The sequence below is a fragment of the Canis lupus genome, chromosome 18 (assembly GCF_003254725.2).
Source record: "Canis lupus dingo isolate Sandy chromosome 18, ASM325472v2, whole genome shotgun sequence".
NCBI lineage: Eukaryota > Metazoa > Chordata > Mammalia > Carnivora > Canidae > Canis > Canis lupus.
Window position 1 is genome coordinate 54339822 of NC_064260.1, and position 21312 is coordinate 54361133.

The 21312-nt window shown below is 42.0% G+C and overlaps 1 pseudogene; it reads left to right on the top strand.

Annotated features, from left to right (window-relative positions):
- Positions 1-19525: 19525 nt before the first annotated feature.
- Positions 19526-19620, top strand: LOC112659568 (U6 spliceosomal RNA; annotated as a pseudogene).
- The last annotated feature ends 1692 nt before the right edge of the window (positions 19621-21312 follow it).

The following is a 21312-nucleotide window of genomic DNA, read 5'->3' on the forward strand; positions in this document are numbered from 1 at the left end:
AGGCAGTAAATGTCTGCGTTTGGATGTGCGGCCCTTTGACCACTCCTTGCCTACTTGATATCAGTTCACCTAAAAAGAAAAAAGAAGGTCGGATAAGGAATCTCTTTTTAGTTTTCCCCTCAATACTACTCTGAAATGGTAACTTATAAGTCACGGCCATGCCAGGCAATAAGAAAAACTGCGTGTTTTCTTGCTTTCTGCATCAGTCTGAATTTCCCCAGAATTTATCTGGGTGGCTCAGTCAAGACTCTTGATTTCCACTCAGGTCATGATCTCAGGGTACTGGGATGGAGCCCTGCCTCAGGCAGGAGGGTCCACACTCAGCAGGGATCTGCTTGAGATTCTCCCACTCCCTCTGCCCCCGGCCCCACTCATGCGCTCTCTCTCTCAAATAAATAAGTAAATAAAATTTTTTCTAATCTTAAAAAACAAGCAAACAAACAAAACTGACCTCTCACCCATAAAGAGCCATCTCTTTCTCTTAATGTGATGAGCTTGGAGATCACGGACTTGTCAAGTAACAGATTTTCGGACCTGAAAAGGAAGAGTTCTTTGCAGTTGAAGAACAGATCAGAGCGGTGAGTGGCTAGTTCAAGGTCACGTGGCAAGTAAGTGATGCGGCCAGGACTAGAAACCATCAAAATCAGCTTTCTCTGCTGTTATAAGATGTGATCATCTGACCAGTGATCTCTGCTCCCCATGGTGGTTGAATTTTGCATTGAATTTTGCTTGGTAGGTTGCCTTTTTTTTTTTTTTTTTTTTTTGTTAAATAGACTTTATTCTTTTAGAGCATTTTTAGGTGCACAGCAAAATTAAGTAGAAGGTACAGGGATTTTTCCATACACCCTCTGGCGCCATGCATGACTAGTAGCCTTCTGTTGTCACTTCACTGATACCCCTCACTAGAGTGGTACATTTGTGATAACTGCTGAACCTGCATTAGGGTTCACTCTTGCTGTTGTGCAGTCTATGGATTTTTTAAAAAGATTTTATTTATCTATTCATGAGAGACACAGGGTGGGGGGGCAGAGACAGAGGCAGAGGGAAAAGCAGGCTCCATGCAGGGAGCCTGATGTGGGACTCGATTCCGGGACTCCTGGGATCATGCCCTAAGCCAAAGGCAGACACTCAACCGCTGAGCCACCCAGGTGCCCCCAGTCCATGGATTTAGACAAATTTGAGTCTCATACAGAGTAGCAGTTTCATTTGCCCCCAAATCCTTTGTGCTTTGCCTTTTCATCCCTCCTTGTGTTCACCCCTGGCAACCACTGATCCTTTTAGTGTCTGTAAGCTTTTGCCTTTTCCAGATTGTCACAGAGTTGAACTCATCCAGCACCTAGTAATATTAGTGCCTTGATAGCTCATTTCTTTTCTTTTAAAGATTTATTATTTTTTTTTTTACCTTAAAGAGAGAAAGAGAAAGAGAGAGAGAGAATGCTCCTGAGCAGGGGGAGGGGCAGGGAAAGAGGAAGAGGGAGAGAAATAGAGTCCCGCTCAGCTTGGAGCCCATCATGGGGCTCAATCCCATGACCCTGAGATCATGACCTGAGCTGAAATCAAGAGTCAAATGCTGGGCAGCCCAGGTGGCTCAGCGGTTTAGCGCCGCCTCCAGCCCAGGGCCTGATCCTGGAGACCAGGGATCGAGTCCCACATCGGCCTCCCGCCATGGAGCCTGTTTCTCTCTCTGTCTGTGCCTCTCTCTCTCTCTCTCTCTGTCTCTCATGAGTAAATAAAATCTTTAAAAAAAAAAAAAAAGAGTCAAATGCTTAACTGACTGAGCCACCCAGGCTAACAAGATAGCTTGTTTCTTTTTAGTGTTGAATAGCATTCCATAGTGGAGGTGTATCCATTTATTTATGCATTCACTTGCTGGAGAATATGGCAGTTGCTTCTAGTAGGTTGACTTTTGAATGTGCAGAAATGTATTATTCAAAACCTTTCTGGGGATCCCTGGAAGGCTCTGCGGTTTAGTACCTGCCTTCGGCCCAGGGCGTTGCCCTGGAGTCTTGGGATTGAGTCCCATGTTAGGCTCCCTGCATGGAGCCTGCTTCTCCCTCTGCCTGTGTCTCTGCCGCTCTCTCTCTCTCTCTCTCTCATGAATAAATAAATAAAATCTTTAAAAAACAAAAACAGAAACAAAACCTTCCTCATCAGAAAGAGCTTTAGTCACATCCCATTAAATCCATTATGTCAAATTAAAGCTCTGGTGAAATCCATTAAAACAGTGGTTCTCTGGACTTTTGGGATGCCACAAAGCAGTAAAATTAATAAAAAATGTTTGGTCATCTACAGTGGGTTAATTTTACTGTGCAAATATGCCTGTTTAATTTTAAGTCTCTTATTGTGATCCATTATTATAAAAGAGAAGACATTTTAACTAAAAAAGTAGAGGGTACTCGATCTCCAAATACATCACAATGAGAAAAATACATTCCTGTGTGAAAAACTCTTGCATTGTTCTTATTTGTCTCATTTTGCACAGATCACTAAAATCCTTGTCTCCCACTGAAGCCAGCCTACAGATCAACCTTGGGAACCACCGCCTTAAGGAATCAGCCAATGTTACACAAGTCCCTCTACAAAAGAGCCCTTCTGCCTATGAATGGCTCCCTTCAAGAGCCACGGAGGCTGACCACATTTCCGAGCGGGTAAGAGAAAACAGTGAGGGTGGGAAAGTATGTCTTCTAAAGCTGAATTTAGGAAGAACTTTCTGGGAGAAGATTTGTAAATTCTATTTCTGTATGATAAAACGCTCTTGGGACCTAAAACCATTTCCTTCTGTGGATGCAAACACTCTGGATCAGTAAGATCTGGGTTGCATCCTAGAACAAGGGTGTAGACTGCTGTGTGGACCCCTCACACTCACCTTCGGCAACAAATTGAGAAAGCAAGATTCCTTCTTTTATTTACTCAGTGGCTTTTTGGCAGACTGTCTAATCCCAGTCCACAGTTTTAAAGGATGCCATCAGGTTGCCGACAATAGCCACTTGGATAATGCTAGAACTTCTTTTTAAACAAGGTTCCAGTTTTGCAAACCAATGTTCTTCACAGCAATTTTTCACTCCACCTTCTCTGTCCCTTACATTATATTATCTGAGAAAAGATATACTTAAAAAAAAAAAAGCAAAAACAAAAACAAAAAACCTTTATCCCCTTGTGGGATTTACTAGATACATACAAGTCAAAGTATAATTCCTATCGTCCCTTTTGGTCATAAGACTGTGCCCATGTGCCTTTCTTCTTCTAAGAGGAGTAAAACCAATCTAGAACTCTTCCTGGATGGTAGGGGTGTTTGGGGTGCTCCCTAGGCACTGTGTGTTCCTAAGAAAACTAGGAACTCTGGAGGCTGTCTGCAGGAAAACAGATAACCCTAACTGCTTGGAATGTAGAGAGGTTCTTGCCATGTCATCTCTCCTGGACTTGAAGTTATGCACAAAAATCTCCTTTCCTCAGAAAAGCTGAAAGAAAATATTCTAGGTGTGAAGCTGGGGATGCAAGCCCCTGCAGACCCCACAATTTAGACATTGGACTCCTCGCTGCCTCTGAGCAATCAACTAGCCCTTAATCACTGTTAAAGAAACAAGAAAAATTGCCTCAGGAAATAACCTGAAGTTACCTCCTCAGAAATCCATGGGATGCTGTTCTGCCTGAGATGGCAAACATAATGTGCAGTGTTTGCGAGAAAAAAAAAAAAAATAGTGATTTGCAGCTTAGTAACAGTCATAGGATGTAGACTTCTGCATTTGTACTCTCTCTTCGAGATGAGGTCGCAAGTGCAAACCACCCAGAATGTCTTGCAGTTCCCAGTCCCCTAAAGCGGAACAGCCAGGTCTCTAAAGCAGAACAGCCCCCTCACTATAAGTACACTGAAACCTTGTGCCAGGCACAAGGTGATCAAGAAAGGAAAACCTACAGCTGACTCAATCCCTAATCAATCAGCATGATCCAAAATGCTTACCCTGAAATTTCACCCTTTAAGAACCCCTGTTTGGGATCGAATCCCACGTTGGGTTCCCGGTGCATGGAGCCTGCTTCTCCCTCTGCCTGTGTCTCTGCCTCTCTGTCTCTCTCTGTGTGACTATCATGAATAAATAAATAAAATCTTTAAAAAAAATAAATAAATAAAAATTAAAAAAAAAAAAAAACCCTGTTTGAAAGCCACTGGGGCATTTGAGACTTTTAACCATGAGTTCCCCATTCTCCTGGGTGGTGCCCCAGCAATAAATAGCCTATCTTTCCTCACTGCAAAATCTTGGTGTCAGTTTTTATTGACTTGCTGCACATCGAGGGGACACACTCTCCTTTGGTTTGGCTACAGGTAGGCTGAAGGGGAAGAAGGTGAAATAATGTAGAAAAATACTGCAGGATTCTAAAGTCTCTACTATTATATTAAGCTCTGGTGGGTTCATGTGGTTTTCTCCAAAAGTAAGTATAGATTACTGGCAAAGCCTTTTTCACTAGGGAAAGCTCTGAGGCTCTTTGGAATGTTCTAGAGTCCTCTAGGAGAATGTTATGGATAGTTCCACTGATCCTGCAATTTATCCTTTCATCACCGTAAGAGTTGTGATGTTTCCCCTCTAGATGTTTACATAATTAAAAGAGTCTTCAAAATAAAGTAGGAGCTGCTGGCTGGCTCAGTCAGAGGAGTGTGTGACTCCTGATCTTAGAGTCATGAGCTTCAGCCCCACATTGGGTGTAGAGATTACTAAAAATAAATAAATAAACTTCAAAATAAAACAGAATGTAAAAGAAAATGTCAAAATAATATATCCTCATTAGAGAAACCTTGAAAATAGAGAACTAGAGGGTAATCACCAGACTCTCACCACCTAATGGCACCGTGGCTATATTTCTTCCTATGACTCTGTGTATGTCTTTCAAACACAGCTGTAACCAGGGTGTGCTAACAACCTTGTGTTCTTTTGGTACTTTTATGCATATGTGTTTTAGCTTGCTACCATTTCATGAGTCTCAGTTTTCTGGGCTATGAAATCCCTTCTTGTGGGTGGCACATTTTAGCTAACTACTCCCTTTAATGAGTTTGAGGACAATGTGATTTTTATTTTGTTGTTACCAACTGGAAATCTATGAAAGTATCCATTTTGCCAAGCGGTGCCTATGTTAGCCATTGTTATATTTCAAAATCTTTTTTTTTTATTTTTTATTTGTTTATGATAGTCACAGAGAGAGAGAGAGGCAGAGACACAGGCAGAGGGAGAAGCAGGCTCCATGCACCGGGAGCCCGACGTGGGATTCGATCCCGGGTCTCCAGGATCGCGCTCTGGGCCAAAGGCAGGCGCCAAACTGCTGCGCCACCCAGGGATCCCTCAAAATCTTTCTTAATTGAATAGATACAAATAGCAGCTCATCTTTATATCTATTTCTTTTGTTTACAGTGAAATTAAACAGTTTTGCCCAGTCTTTCACTCTACCTTCTATTTTGGTGACATCCTGGTTAAGTCCTTTGGGCAGAACCAATTAGAATGATGTTTCCTACTGATGACCATTTAGAGATGACCAGTAAATGTTCAAAGGGGGAGTGTTCTGCAGAGCAGAGAGCTAAAATAGTCCATTGTGATGATTGAATACTCTATTGTAGTTATAAGTAGGTGAAATGTCATGTAAAAATGAAAGACTAGAACTTCCCTCTTCGTTCTCAGGATAGTTGTAATTTGGTTCAGCACACATATTTGACACTCAGCACCTGTGATCTACCTGTGACTCGAGCTGTTGTTTCTGTCTAACTCCTCCTACAGTCAGTGAAGACCAGAAAGCAATTGCATAGAACGCTATTGATCTAGGGCTCCTTAGAATAAAGGATTCACACATCACATTCAAAGACTCCAAATATGTGAGCTTAGATCCTTTCCTACCACTGCTGAAATATCCTGCCTCTTGTTTAAAGACTGTCTGACTGGTTTTACCACTTTGCTGCTTTCTTTGCACCCTGTCAGTCACAGCACCATAAATTCTTTTGTGGATCATTTACATTTGTTTTATGCCACTAACACCTGTTACATATATTATGGGCATTACTCATTGAATGTTGGTGTTGTAATAGGGTGTTATAAGCACTCTATTTGGTAGTTACTATTATGCCCATTTTACAAATGGGGCATTGAGTCCCAAAGACAAAAGCCAGCTTGCTCTGGCCTGAGAAGAGGCACCAGGGGGGAGCAGCATGGACGTGAAATCACATCCCTCTGATTCCAGAGCCACCACAGTAAGTTACCACAAACCTGCAGTTTAGCCCTAGAGGCTATGAATAAAAGCACTCTGCTCTTAAATCTCAGGCAATATGGCCTAACATTTGTACATAGTAGATGTTTATTAGAAACCCCACTGACCAAAAAGGGGGTTACCCACGTAAAAGATTCTATGTCTCCAAATTAGGCCATTCCTCTGCCTCTCTACAAATTCTAAGCTCGCTTACCTGAACATTATTGGGGGTGCAGTGGATTAGAGCATTTAAAAAATCTTTGTAATGACCTGAATGACGTCAGAATTGTTGATCTGAAGGCCCTTTATTACTGAAAAGCCAATAAGCTGTGGATAAACTATGTAGTGAGAAATCTCCATCTTCTGGTCTCAGAACCGGTTCCCTGTCTGAAACTGACACCTCTGGCTCTTGTCTGTGGGTGTCATGGCCTCCCACTACATTTTTATACACTTGGCAAAGGAACCACCTTTTCATGCGTGGGCCTTAAAATATCTGTTGATCTTACTCACAAAAGGCCTCCAAGGTAGGGACACGTGTCTCTTCTCTAAGAAAGTACAAATTATAATGTTGGTCTTCTCCCAAACACTAGCAGCACCTCAGCATCCTAGAAACACCTAGAACTACTTGGAACCACTTCATTTATCTCTTCAGTCAAATTTTAAAAACTTACTGTAAACTCTGATCATTTTATTAGGTTAATTTCACCTGAAATAAACTCATAACCTAATTACTGATTTTGTTGATGGCCTTAGTATTACATTTTGCCGGGGTTTTATAATGTTGGTTTAGGGACTAGGTTCAGAGTTTATTGTATGTTTGTTTCTTCTCATTTCTCTCACTCTGTGCTCACTTCTAGTCTTAAACGGTTTTTCACTTGCCTCACTTCCAACCTCAATGGCTCCCGTCTGGAACAGACTGTAATTATGACAGTTGGGCATGGCTGCCCCATGAATGACTAATGATGATGCAGGTCCAGGCATGGAGCCAGTGGATGAACCCTGGTCCTACCACTTCTCTGGACTTGCAGCTTATACACCTTAGCCCAGTGTTCAGCAGCAATGAAGTTCAGCTCCTGGCCTGCCTTGGCCCAGACCACGACTTCAAGCAAGGATCCCGCTGTGTCTAATTAGAGACCTTTAGTTCCCATGACCACCCAGGAATGAAAATGGGGGCTTCCATGGACTCTCTGGGCCTGGAGCTCTGAAACCCACTTACCACAGTGCATTTCCATTCTGCTTCTCATCATGGTTCTGAGGCCACCTGGGGTCGGCATAATAAGAGCCCCCTGAGATGGACATCCATGTTCTAGTTACCTTACATAGCAACAGGGAGTTTGCAATGGGATGGGTTCAGGATTTTGAGATGGGGAGATACTCTTGGATTCTCTGGGTGGGCTGATGTGACCACAGGGGCCCTTATAAAGGAAAGAGGGAGACAAGAGAGTCACAGGAGGAGATGTGACCTTGGAGACATTAGAGGCAGGGGCACCTGGGTGGCTCAGTGGTTGAGCATCTGCCTTTGGCTCAGGTCGTGATCTCAGAGTCCTGGGATCAAGTTCTGCATCAGGCTCCATGCATGATGGAGCCTGCTGCTCCCTCTGCCTGTATCTGCCTCTTTCTCTGAGTATCTCATGAGTAAATAAATAAAATCTTTTTTAAAAATAAAGAAAGAAACAGCAGAGACAGAAGTCTGATGATGCTGCACTGCTGGCTTTGAGCAGTGAGCCAAGGCAGGCAGGCAGCCTCTAGATGTTGCAAGGAAACAGTCTCCCCTAAAGGCTTTAGAATGGATGCGGGCCTGATAACACCTGGAGTTTTAACTTAGTAAGACCTAGTATGGACTTCTGACCTCCAGAACTGCAAGATAATAAACTTATGTTGCTCTGAGCCATGAAGTTTTCAGTAATTTTTTTAAATTTTTATTTATTTATGATAGTCACACAGAGAGAGAGAGAGAGAGAGAGGCAGAGACACAAGCAGGCAGAGGGAGAAGCAGACTCCATGCACTGAGGGATCCCAGTTTTCAGTAATTTGTTACAGCAGCCATAGGAAACCATCTTTGGGGTCGTTTTGTTGTTGTTTTGTTTTTTCTTTTATTTTAACCCCCCGCCCCCCTTTTCTGCATTTGGAGCTGAGGAGGCCTACCAAACAGGAATTTGCCCACAAGTGGACTCTTTCTCCAGTAATCAGTCTTGATTGTTTATTAAAGTGGGAAACAGGGTAGCCCGGGTGGCTCAGCGGTTTAGCACCGCCTTCGGCCCAGGGTGTGATCCTGGAGACCCGGGATCGAGTCCCACGTCGGGCTCCCTGCATGGAGCCTGCTTCTCTCTCTGCCTGTGTCTCTGCCTCTCTCTCTCTCTGTGTCTCTCATGAATAAATAAAATCTTAAAAAAAAAAATAAAGTGGGAAACACAGACTGACAATGATAGGAGTGCATAGAATATGCTCACAGGTGTATTGTTCAGGGCTTTAAAATGTTGCAAGCTTTTTTCTAAATCACATATATGCTCTGTATGTAGCACCTAAACCCTAATACTCTAAAGCCATACACGAATTGCCAGACTGCCTTTGAAATAGTTATAACCTACCTAATAGTGCGAGTGTTGGACACAAAGTGTTGAAAACTGGGACGTCTTTTTCTCTGTGATTCAATCCCCATCATACCTAAAGAAATAAATCATTTTCTCTAAGACTTTCATTTTACTCTCTGTCTCTTTCAGCGTTTGTAGGAATAATAAACATATTTTAAAGCTTTTAAGTAATTAGAATTGTTTTCTTGTTACATCTATATGTAAGGTGCATCTTCCATATATACATCTATATGAAAGCCATCGTATTAATTGTCTCTTGCCACATTGCAAAGTACACCAGAGCTTAAAAAAATAACATTTATTATCTTATGTAATTTCTGTAGGTCAGGGATGGGCAAGCCGCTTAGCTGGGTAGACCCGCCCCCAAGTCTCTCGTGGAGCTGTGGTCAGATGTGGGCCACACGTGCAGTCGATCTGAAGTCTGGTTAGAGCTGGGGATCTGCTCCCCAGGTGGCTTGTGCAGGTTAGTGCTGACTGATGCTGGTGGCAGGAATTTTCACTGCTCAACACAAGGACCTCCCACTAGGACTGCTTCAGTGTCCTTACAGCTGCAGCTGGCACAGAGCAATCAGTTCAAGAGGCAGCAAGCAGAAGCTTTGATGCTCTTTATGATCTAGATTCAGAAGTCACATACATCTTGTCCATGACATCCAACTGGACACACAGGCCAGCCCTATTCAGTGTAGAGCAGATGACACACAGGGGTGAGTGTCAGAGGACAAGATCCACTGGGGACCATCTTGGAGGCTGTGGACCATCACTAGGGAGAAGATTTTGTTTTGTTTTCAGCCACAAAGCCTTCCTTATCTCATAAATCCCTAAAGATACAGAATGGGAAAGAAATTCCAAGATCACTTAGTCTACACATCTAGGTCACATGAATCACTTTCTAAGAATAGTATCACTTAAAAATCTCTACTGATAATTTTTTTTTTTTTTAAGTAAGCTCCATGCCCAGCATGGAGCCCAATGTAGGGCTTGAACTCACAACCCTGAGATCAAGACCTGAATTGAGATCAAGAGTCGGTGCCTTATCCAACTAGGCCACCCAGGCATCCCTCTACTGATAATTAAAAGTGAGTTGTGTAAACCTTGTCTCATTTACATCAGAGTCTCAATATCTCCAAAGAGCAGGACATGCCTCTTACTTCTGAAACCCTTAGAACCTGCTGCCTGCTCCCTGGCCCATAGTTAGGGATACATACATTTTTGTAAACTTGACAAATTCCTGGTTGTCAATTGGCATTTGAAGATTAACGCATTGGTCAATATCCAGCCTCCCCTAGTTCGGTGTTCCCAGGTGTTTTGAAAGCCTTGGCTCTGGGGAGTGACTGACTCCAGAATTTAGGGAGAGGTCAGTTGTATGGTGACCCTCTCTCTTCAAGCTGAGGCTGAATTTAGAGTCTGAATAGAAGGAGCACCTGGGTGGCTCAGTAGTTGAGCATCCGCCTTCGCCTGAGGTTGTGATCCTGGGGTCCTGCAGTCAAGTCCTGCATCAGACTCCCTGCAGGGAGCCTGCTTCTCCCTCTGCCTATGTCTCTGCCTCTGTGTGTGTGTCTCATGAATAAATAAATAAAAGCTTATAAAAAAAAAAGAGTCTGAATAAGACCCAGATGAAGGGATACAGAACCAAAAATACCACTGGGGGGTTCCTAGTCTGGTGATGCTAGTGAGCAAAGCATATTCTACAGGAGTGATATCTGTGATTTGAGGGGAAGGATGGCAGAAACAGTGGAGAATATTCGAGCAGTCTATATGAGTTTAGACAAATCCAGTCACCTAAATTCTCTGCATGTTGGTTTCCATATCACTTAACTGGGATAATAGCACCTATGTGCTTTCAAAGATGTAAAGTACCTGCAACTCTCCTACTGGAAGGACCCCAAATAGTTACAGTCACTTTACAGATCATTGGCAATATCCATTATAACTAATGATATAACATGAACCCCAGCAATTCTACTCTCAGACCTCAGAGCAGAGGTTCTCAGCCCTGATTGCCTGTTGGAACCACCTGGGGGAGCAGGTGTTTTTAAAATCCTGATGCCTAGGGGCACCTGGGTGGCTCAGTAGTTGGGCGTTGGCCTTCAGGCCTTCAGCTCAAGGCATGGTCCCAGGGTTCTAGGATCAAGTCCTGCATCGGGCTCCCTGCATGGAGCCTTCCTCTCCCTCTGCCTGTGTCTCTGCCTCTCTTTCTCTGTGTCTCTCATGAATGGATAAATAAAATCTTTAAAAATAAATAAATAAATAAAGCAAAATCCTGATGCCTCAATACCACTCCTAAAGATGAAGACTTCATCAGTTTGGGATGAGGCCCAGAAACCGTTTTTGTTAAAAAGCTCCCAAGACTACTCTACTGTGTTCCCTGCTAGAAATTCACACATCCAAAGAGACATCCACATTGTACCAATTACATAAAGAAAACCAAAGGGAATGAAGCATCTAAATATAAAAAAAGCAAGTCTTTAAAATTATTTAAAAACAGAAAACTACCTGCTAACCTTGGGAGACAGAAGGATTTCAAAAGAGTCAAATGGATAAACCATAAACAAACAGATTGATACACTTGGCTTTGAAATGTAAAAATCTTGTATTTGTAAAGGCACCATTCATGAAAAGATAAGCCACAAATTGAAAGAAATAATCTGCTAATCATATCACCAAAGGATTAGTGTTCAGAATATAAAAAGAATTCAAACGTGTTAATCAGGAAAAAATGAATGATTTACTTACCACGATTTCGTTATAAGGAGAATTGATAAATAAAATGAGCATAGTTACACAAGGAAGTTTTCAGTAGTAAAAACTGGATCAACTATATATTAACATATATACGTATATGTATGTTGAGACATGTGTATACATTGACATGAATAATTCTTTTTTTTTTTTTTTTAAAGATTTTATTTATTTACTCATAGACACAGAGAGAGAGAGGCAGAGACACAGGCAGAGGGAGAAGCAGGCTCCATGCAGGGAGCCTGATGTGGGACTCGATCCCGGGTCTCCAGGATCACGCCCCAGGCTGCAGGCGGCGCCAAACCGGCGCCACCAGGGCTGCCCCGACATGAATAATTCTTAAACACAATATTGATCAATAACAGCAAGATCTTCAGAATGATACAATAAGATACCAATTTCTTGAAAAATTCAAAACACACAAATCAATACTATTTGTGTTTCTGGATACCTATACAAGTTGTACAAGTATAAATACACACGTGAATCTGCAAGTTATTATCCTGGGTTTCATTTTACCTCCAAGAAGAAAGGAAGATTGAATTGGGGCTACAAATGAATCTGTACTATTTTGAGTGTTCAGCAGATAACTGAGTATATCTGCTGAAAACTCAACACATGAATGTTGTATCATACTTTTTTGGTATGCTTCAAAATATAAAAATTATTGAAATATCAACTAGTTCTAGCATCTTTTGGGGACTAGTCCTCTAGAGCCACCGTAGACTCCTCTGTGTGAAACTTTGATCTGTGTATCCAGTTTTGGTGAGCTGTCACTTTAAAGAGAGAGCAAATGAACTTGGCAGAGAAACCAAGGCAGAAAGTCTTTAGTTCCTTCAAAGTAAATGTAGTTTAGAACTACATTAAGAAAATAAGAACCCATTATTTCCAGTGAGCTACTGAAAAGACATTTTTAAAGAAAAAGTACTGATTATCTTTCAAACGAGAGTTTATTAACTGGAAATTTCCCTAAGTACTTTCATCACCACGGAAAGAACAATAGGCTTCTTTGTCCTGTTGCCTTAATAGCAACACTCCCCCTGGGTCAGTTCGGTTTCCCGAGGTGTGTACATGCAGGTGAATGATGGGAGGAAGGGGGAAAAAATGTCACCAGCTGCTGACATTTACTATAAATCCTTAGCACTGCATCTAACTGGTATGGTAAGAATGTAAACGCCAGCTACGAGCTGTTGTCAGGAAGGCACCAACAAAGGGCCTCCTCTGCGCGGACCAGAAGAATTGAAAGAAAAATTGCCATTGAGTACATATAATATCAGTTCAGGAATAAATTATGTTGATATCGTCAATCTGGATCAAAGAAATAAACTGGCAATATGTAAAATAATTGGTCAAGTAACTTCCTTATATGTGTCACTATGATATAGAGATATTAAGAGAATGTTGGTTTGCCATATAGCATAGAAATCCACTTGTACTGTAGTTTACTGAGCATTTTAAATTGCTGCTACATACTGTGTTTTTTAATACATAAGCGATATTCTTATTAGGCACTCCAACAATCAGCGTCTCTTTTCTCCTTTGTTTACAATTCAATCAGATCAGTTTTAGCTGGATTATATGCAAATATATACAGAATCACCTGTATAGGTAGCAGACACTGGGAAGTCATGTAGTAATATGACAAAATGACATTTAGGGATAGGATTAGACAAAGTGGCTATTGTTGATGTAATTATTTACTTTTTAATAGATTTTATTTATTCATGAGAGACACAGAGATATAGGCAGAGGGAGAAGGAGGCTCCCAGAGGGAAGCCGGATGTGGGACTCAATCCCATGACCCCAGGACTAAGCCCTGAGCCAAAGGCAGTCCCTCAACCGCTGAGCCACCCAGGCTCCCTGCAGTTTTAACCTCTTATATGCAATTAACCCTAAGTACCCATTCGGGGGCGCCAGAGGACAGCACAGGCAAGCTGAGCCCTGGTTGTCCTTGGGGAACTGACCAGTAGACTCGCCGGCTCCACGCTGGTTAATGAGTAATCAAACCACTAATGGGTTCTTGCCCCCTTGGGTGACTTGTGATGACAGTAGCACAAGTTGTCTTTACTGCCTTTGGCTTGATATAATAAAGGTTTGTGGAGCCCCTGAAATGCGATCTATTTTTCCATCTGAATGCTTAGAGCTTTGAGAACTGAGTCCTGGGTATAATGGTTCTCCCCTAGCCTGGAGTTATGGAAAACTAATCTGGTGGGTCTTTTATTCTTTCTAACACCTCCAGATCCTCATTAGCATGAAATGAGGCTGCTTGATAAACGTGCTTTTTTCTCAATTTGTCATATATTCAAAAAATAATTTGAAAGGGAAAAAAAAGTGATGATCAAAGTTCTCAACCAATTATTATAAAAGCACTTTATCTGATATGTCATTTGCAAATATCTTCTCCCATTCTGTAGGTTGTCTTTTAGTTTTATTGACTGTTTCTTTTGCTGTACAGAAGCTTTTTTTTTTTTTTTTTGTACAGAAGCTTTTTATCTGAAGTCCCAATAGTTCATTTTTGCTTTGGTTTCCCTTGCCTTCATAGATGAATCTTGCAAGAAGTTGCTGTGGCCAAGTTCAAAAAGGGTGTTGCCTGTGTTCTCTAGGATTTTGATGAATTCTTGTCTCACATTTAGATCTTTCATCCATTTTGAGTTTATCTTTGTGTATGGTGAAAGAGAGTGGTCTAGTTTCATTCTTCTGCACGTGGCTGTCCAATTTTCCCAGCACCATTTATTGAAGAGACTGTCCTTTTTCCAGTGATTAGTCTTTCCTGCTTTGTCCAATATTAGTTGACCATAGAGCTGAGGGCCCATTTCTGAGTTCTCTGTTCTGTTCCATTGATCTATGTGTCTGTTTTTGTGCCAGTTCCACACTGTCTTGATGACCACAGCTTTGTAGTACAACCTGAAATCTGGCATGTGATTCCCCTGGCTCTGGTTTTCTTTTTCAATATTCCCCTGGCTATTCGGGGTCTTTTCTGATAACAGACAAATCTTAAGATGATTTGTTCCAACTCTCTGAAGAAAGTCTATGGTATTTTGATAGGGATTGCACTGAATGTGTAAATTGCCCTGGGTACCATTGACATTTTCACAATATTAATTGTTCCAATCCATGAGCATTTGAATATTTTTCCATCTCTTTGTGTCTTCCTCAATTTCTTTCAGAAGTGGTCTATAATTTTTAGGGTATAGATCCTTTACTTCTTTGGTTAGGTTTAGTCCTAGGTCTCATGCTTTTGGGTGCAATTGTAAATGGGATTGACTCCTTAATTTCTCTTTCTTCAGTCTCATTGTTAGTGTACAGAAATGCCACTGATTTCTGGACATTGATTTTGTATCCTGCCACACTGCCGAATTGCTGTATGAGTTCTAGCAATCTTGAGGTGGAGTCTTTTGGGTTTTGTTTTTTTTTTTAATGTTTTTTTTTTTTAATTTTTATTTATTTATGATAGTCACAGAGAGAGAGAGAGAGAGAGAGACAGAGACACAGGCAGAGGGAGAAGCAGGCTCCATGTACTGGGAGCCTGACGTGGGATTCGATCCCGGGTCTCCAGGATCGCACCCTGGGCCAAAGGTAGGCGCTAAACTGCTGCGCCACCCAGGGATCCCTCTTTTGGGTTTTCTATGTACAGTATCATGTCATTGGTGAAGAGAAAGAGTTTGACTTCTTCTTTGCCAATTTGAATGCCTTTTATTTCTTTTTGTTGTCTGATTGCTGAGGCTAGGACTTCTAGTACTATGTTGAATAGCAGTGGTGAGAGTGGACATCCCTGTCATTTCCTGATCTTTGGGAAAGGCTCCCAGTGTTTCCCCATTGAGAATGATATTTGCTGTGGGCTTTTCATAGATGGCTTTTAAGATGCTGAGGAATGTTCCCTCTATCCCTACACTCTGAAGAGTTTTGATGCTGTTATTTTGGATGCTGTTATTTTGTCAAATGCTTTCTCTGCATCTATTGAGAGAATCATATGGTTCTTGTTTTTTCTCTAGTATCCAAGATCTGTAAAGAACTTATTAAACTCAACAGCAAAGAAAGAAACCATCTAATCATGAAATGGGCAAAAGACATGAACAGAAATCTCACAGAGGAAGACATAGACATGGCCAACAAGCACATGAGAAAATGCTCCGCATCACTAGCCATAGGGGAAATACAAATCAAAACCACAATGAGATACCACCTCACCCCAGTGAGAATGGGGAAAATTAACAAGACAGGAAACAACAGATGTTGGAGAGGATGTGGAGAAAGGGGAACCCTCTTGCACTGTTGGTGGGAATGTGAACTGGTGCAGCCACTCTGGAAAACTGTGTGGAGGTTCCTCGAAGAGTCAAAAATATATTTTTTTAATTTTTATTTATGATAGTCACAGAGAGAGAGAGAGAGAGGCAGAGACACAGGCAGAGGGAGAAGCAGGCTCCATGCACCAGGAGCCCGATGTGGGATTCAATCCGGGGTCTCCAGTATCGCGTCATGGGCCAAAGGCAGGCGCCAAACCGCTGCACCACCCAGGGATCCCCTCAAAGAGTCAAAAATAGGCCTGCCCTACGACCCAGTAATTGCACTGCTGGGGATTTATCCCAAAGATACAGATGCAATGAAACGCCGGGACACCTGCACCCGGATGTTTCTAGCAGCAATGGCCACAATAGCCAAACTGTGGAAGGAGCCTCGGTGTCCATCGAAAGATGAATGGATAAAGATTTGGTCTATATGTATACAATGGAATATTCCTCAGCCATTAGAAATGACAAATACCCACCATTTGCTTCGACGTGGATGGAACTGGAGGGTATTATGCTGAGTGAAGTAAGTCAATCGGAGAAGGACAAACATTATATAGTCTCATTCATTTGGGGAATATAAAAAATAGCGAAAGGGAACATATATATGTATTTATGTATGAAGTGTGTATGAATGTGTGTTCAATTAAGTTTGTCAAATTATATTCTTGGCTAAAGTCTGTTCCAGGCATAACGCTTATAGAAATCAAAACAATTAATTAAAAATTAGAATTGTTTTGATTATTGTTGGGCCAGGGACCAAGGTAGATGGGGAGGCACCAACAAAACCGCGGCTGACCCCCCACCTTGCTGCCCCCACCTCAGAGCTCTCCCATCACCGCACACAGCCAGGACAGGTCATCAGGGGGAGACTGGGCCTATGCAGGAAACCTGAACCACACTTAACCCAGACCCCATTTAAGGGCATGGGCAGTTACTGCCCCAGGCCAATTTCCCCAGTAATAGGCCTAATACCTTTCACCCCTGCAGACACACAACCCCTTCCCGTCCCCCCTTAAAAGGCCCGCTTGCCCTCCCCTGCGCGCGACTTCCCGCTCCCTCACTCCCTCCCCGAGAGCGCGTCCCATGAAAAGCCTGTTTCGACCAACTTTTGCCTGGCCTCTCTATTTCATTTCACTACCGATCGGATCAAACCTGACAATTATTACATTAGAAGGGAAATGTTAAAACCCACAGTGGCTGGAGGTGTTTTGAAGGAGCATGCATGCACATCTGAAACACTACTCAGGGGCTTTTAGGGAACGAAGTTGATACAGTGTTTTTGAATGATTGTGTTGGGATTTCGGGATTTATTTTTATCCTCGGCATAGAGTTCAGTTATTTCAGAGGGACAGAAGCCCTGAGGTGGAGTAGTCATTCCTTATAAGGAATGACTCCATCTGGCATGGGGATAATCTAATTTACTCACAAGGTTTGGATGCCAGGTCCACAGGAAAGGAGCTTGGGGGATGTGCAGCTTCCAAATTGGGCCCCAGAGCAGTGTTTCAGTTGTGCGTGGACCTGGAGAGAAAGATTTTAGCAAGGAAACACTTTAACAATCCACAGAGACAACTGGGCTGCTGTTTTCAGGTGTTCTTATTGTATGATCTGTTATATGAGCAGAACATGTGCTTCCTGAGAACCTGGCTGTTTGGTATTTATCAGGGGACAATCCTCAGACAAGTCTGAAACATCCCACCTCTCCAGTCCCATAGTTGGTCATTTCCCTTAGTGACCCTGAGTCACTAGCCACATTGAAAAATTTGTGATCCCCCAAACCAAACCATCATGTGCTCTTGTGTTGCTTCCGCCTTTGCTCAGCTGGTCAAATCCCACCAGCAATTCCTTGTGAGCTCTAGTATCATCTTCTGCATGATGGCTTCTCTGCCGCAGAGGGAGGGAGATGTCCTTCCACTGGGTGCTAACCGCCTCTCTTCATTCCTCTCACATGGATTGTGATTTGGGGTTATTGTCTGTTCTGTTGCTGGACTGGGCACTGCAGGCTGGGAGGGAGGGACTAGGCCGGGTTCATGGCTGTATCCTCATTCTGGTCCAGGCTCAATAAACGTTTGTGCAAGTGAAGAAAAAAAAAAAAAGAATATAATGCTTTGGGCCATACCTTCTCAATTTACATTTCATCTCATGAACTGTCAGGGTAGGAAGTGCAATTGGGTTTCATATCAGATTGGAACACAAATATGATACTGTGAGACTACCTCTGTAACTGTATTTAAAATTTTTTGTCTCAAGCGAATGTGTATGGAATTCTGTTGTTTGTAATCAAAAGTGCCTTTTGCTCCATCACATAAGACTTATTTCCCAGGGACGTCTGTGTGGCTCAGCGGTTGAGCATCTGCCTTTGGCTCAGGGAGTGATCCTGGAGTCCTGGGATCGGGTCCTACATCGGGCTCCCTGCATGGAGCCTGCTTCTCCCTCTGCCTTTGTCTCTGCCTCTTTCTCTGTGTCTCTCATGAATAAATAAATAAAATCTTAAAAGAAAAAAAAAACAAATATTATAAAAGCGAATTAGGGGTGGATGAGTTGATGCCTGATGAAAATATGGGTCAGTGGTTTTGCAAATGCAGGAAAGACTTCTCTAAAAGAAAGATCTCCTGAGAGGGCTTGAGAAATCTCCCTGTGGGCATGCCAAGGGCTACAGCTTCTAATGTCCCCCCCTCTCCCGCTATTGTCTTTGTGGTTTACCTTTCTAATTATTGTGGGAGACCAGAGGATACACAATACATGAGGTCAATCTGAGTTCACTTCTCAAAGCAGAACTATCTTCTTTTTTGCACAAGTCTTTACCAGAACATGGAGGGTGTGCAGGATACACTGGCCCAACAAATGAATGACAGCCCTCAGGCCTGCTCTCGTGTGCAGTGGGAGCCTGGCCACACTCGCTTTTATAAGTGATTTGAAACACAGACCAAATCCTGAATTTCTGTAATCAGTGGCCATTACGAACATGGTATATATTCTGCTTCACTTGAAGGGCTTGAGCGAGTTTCCTCATCTGTAGAATAGAGCTGATATTCCCTACCCATTTTAGAGATGATGAAGGGTGGGGAGTGGATTGAAAACAGCCTATAACCCAGGAAGCATTAGGCTTTTTTGGTTTGGGGGATTTTCAGAGATACTTAAAATAGGTGTCCTTTTTATTTTACCAATCTTTTCTTCTGCTTAGGGAACAAAGGAGCAATACAACAGACAAAACCTGAGTGCCAGTAAGCTTGTAGACAGGCACAGTGCTGGGTTTATGGTAAAATACACAGAAGTTCCCAGTTTGGTGCAATTAAAAACACTCTTCTTATTTCTGCCTCAATTTATTTTTTGTGATTGCAAATAATGCTGCAATAAACATAGGGATACATATATCTTTGCAAACTAATGTTGTTTTATTTGCGTAAATACCCAATAGTGATCACTGGATCATGTGGTGGTTCTATTTTTAACTTTTTGAGGAACCTCCATACTGTCTTCCACAGGGGCTGCACCCTTTTGCATTCACACCAACAGCGCACAAGGGGTTCCTTTTTCTCCACATCCTTACCAACACTTGTTGGTCCTTGTGTTTTTTATTTTAGCCATTCTGACGGGTGTGAGATGATATCTTTTTATGGTTTTGATTTGCATTTTCCTGCTGATGAGTGATGCTGAGCACCTTTTCATGTGTCTATTGGCCATCTGGATGTCTTCTTTGGAAAAATGTCTGTTCAGTACACAGAAGATTAGCATGGCCCCTGTGCAAGGATGACATGCAAATCTGTGAAGCACTCCTTATTTTTTGTTAGTTTAAAAACTAACAAAAAGGGGAGGGGGTAGGGGAGGCGGGAGGGGCAGGGGGAGAGAGAGAGAGAGAGAGAGGGAGAATCTTAAGCAGGCTCCATACCCACTGCAGAGCCCAACGCTTGATCTCAGGGCCCTGAGACCCTGACTTGAGCCAAAATCAAGAGTCAGAGGCTTCACCGACTGAAATTTAATATTTTTTTTTAAAAGAAGATGGGATCCCTGGGTGGCGCAGCGATTTGGCGCCTGCCTTTGGCCCAGGGCGTGATCCTGGAGGCCTGGGATCGAATCTCACGTCGGGCTCCCGGTGCATGGAGCCTGTTTCTCCCTCTGCCTGTGTCTCTGCCTCTCTCTCTCTGTGTGACTATCATAAATAAATAAAAATTAAAAAATAAATAAATAAAAGAAGAAAAAAAATCTATTCAAATCCTCTGCCTATTTTTTGTTTGGTTTATTTGTTTTTTGTTGTTGAGTTGTATAAGTTCTTTATATATTTTAAATATTGACCCCTTATCAGATATGTCATTTGCAAATATCTTCTCCTATTTCATAGGTCATCTTTTTGTTGTTGTTGTTGATGGTTTCCTTTGCTGTGCAGAAGGTTTTTATTTTGGTGTAGTCCAATAGTTCAATTTTCCTTTTGTTTCCCTTGCCTGAGGAGATACATCTAGATGAATGTTTCTATGGCTGATGTCAAAGAAATTACCACCTATGTTTTCTTCTAGGAACTTTATGGTTTCAGGTCTCCTATTTAGCTCTTTAATCTGTTTTGAGTTTCTTTTTGTGTGTGGTACTATGGTCCAGTTTCATTCTTTTGCAAGTAGTTGTCCCGTTTTCCCAACACCACTTGTTGAAGAGACTGTCATTTCCCCATTGTATATTCTTGCCTCTTTTGTCATAGATTAATTGACCTATAAATGTGGGTTTATTTCTGTGTTCTCAATTCTATTCCATTGATCTTACTTTTGTGCCAGTACCTTGCTGTTTTGATTATTATAGCTTTGTAGTATATCTTATAATCTGGGATGGTGGTATGTCCAGCTTTGTTCTTTCTCAAGGTTGCTTTGGCTATTAACGGTCATGTATGGTTTCATACAAATTTTAGAATTATTTGATCTACTTCTGTGGAAAATGTTGTTAGTGTTTTTGAGAGGAATTGCATTAAATCTGTAGATTGTTTTGGGTAGTATGGACATTTTAACAATATTGGTTCTTCCAACTCATGAGCATGGACTACCTTTCCGTTTGTTTGTGTCATCTTCAATTCCTTCCATTAATGTTTTATAGTTTTTGGAGTACAGATATCTTACCTCCTTTGTTAAGTTTATTCCTATGTATCTTATTATTTTTGGTACAATTGTAAATGGGATTATTTTCTTAATTTCTTTTCCTGCTATCTCATTACTAGTATATAGATTTCTCCATATTAATTTCATGTCCTGTGATTCCACTGAATTCTTATTTCTTCCTATTTCTGCTCTTCTGATAGGGATTATGGCAAAATTGTTCCTCCACCCCTAATGATGTTTATGTCCCCATCTCTGGAACCTGGGTGTATATTGCCTTACATGGCAAAGGAGAATTAAGGCTGCATATGGAATTGAGGTTGTTCATCAGCTGACCTTAAAACAGAAAGATTGTCCCGAATTATCCAGCTGGCCCACAGTAATCATGTGAGTTATCAAATTTGG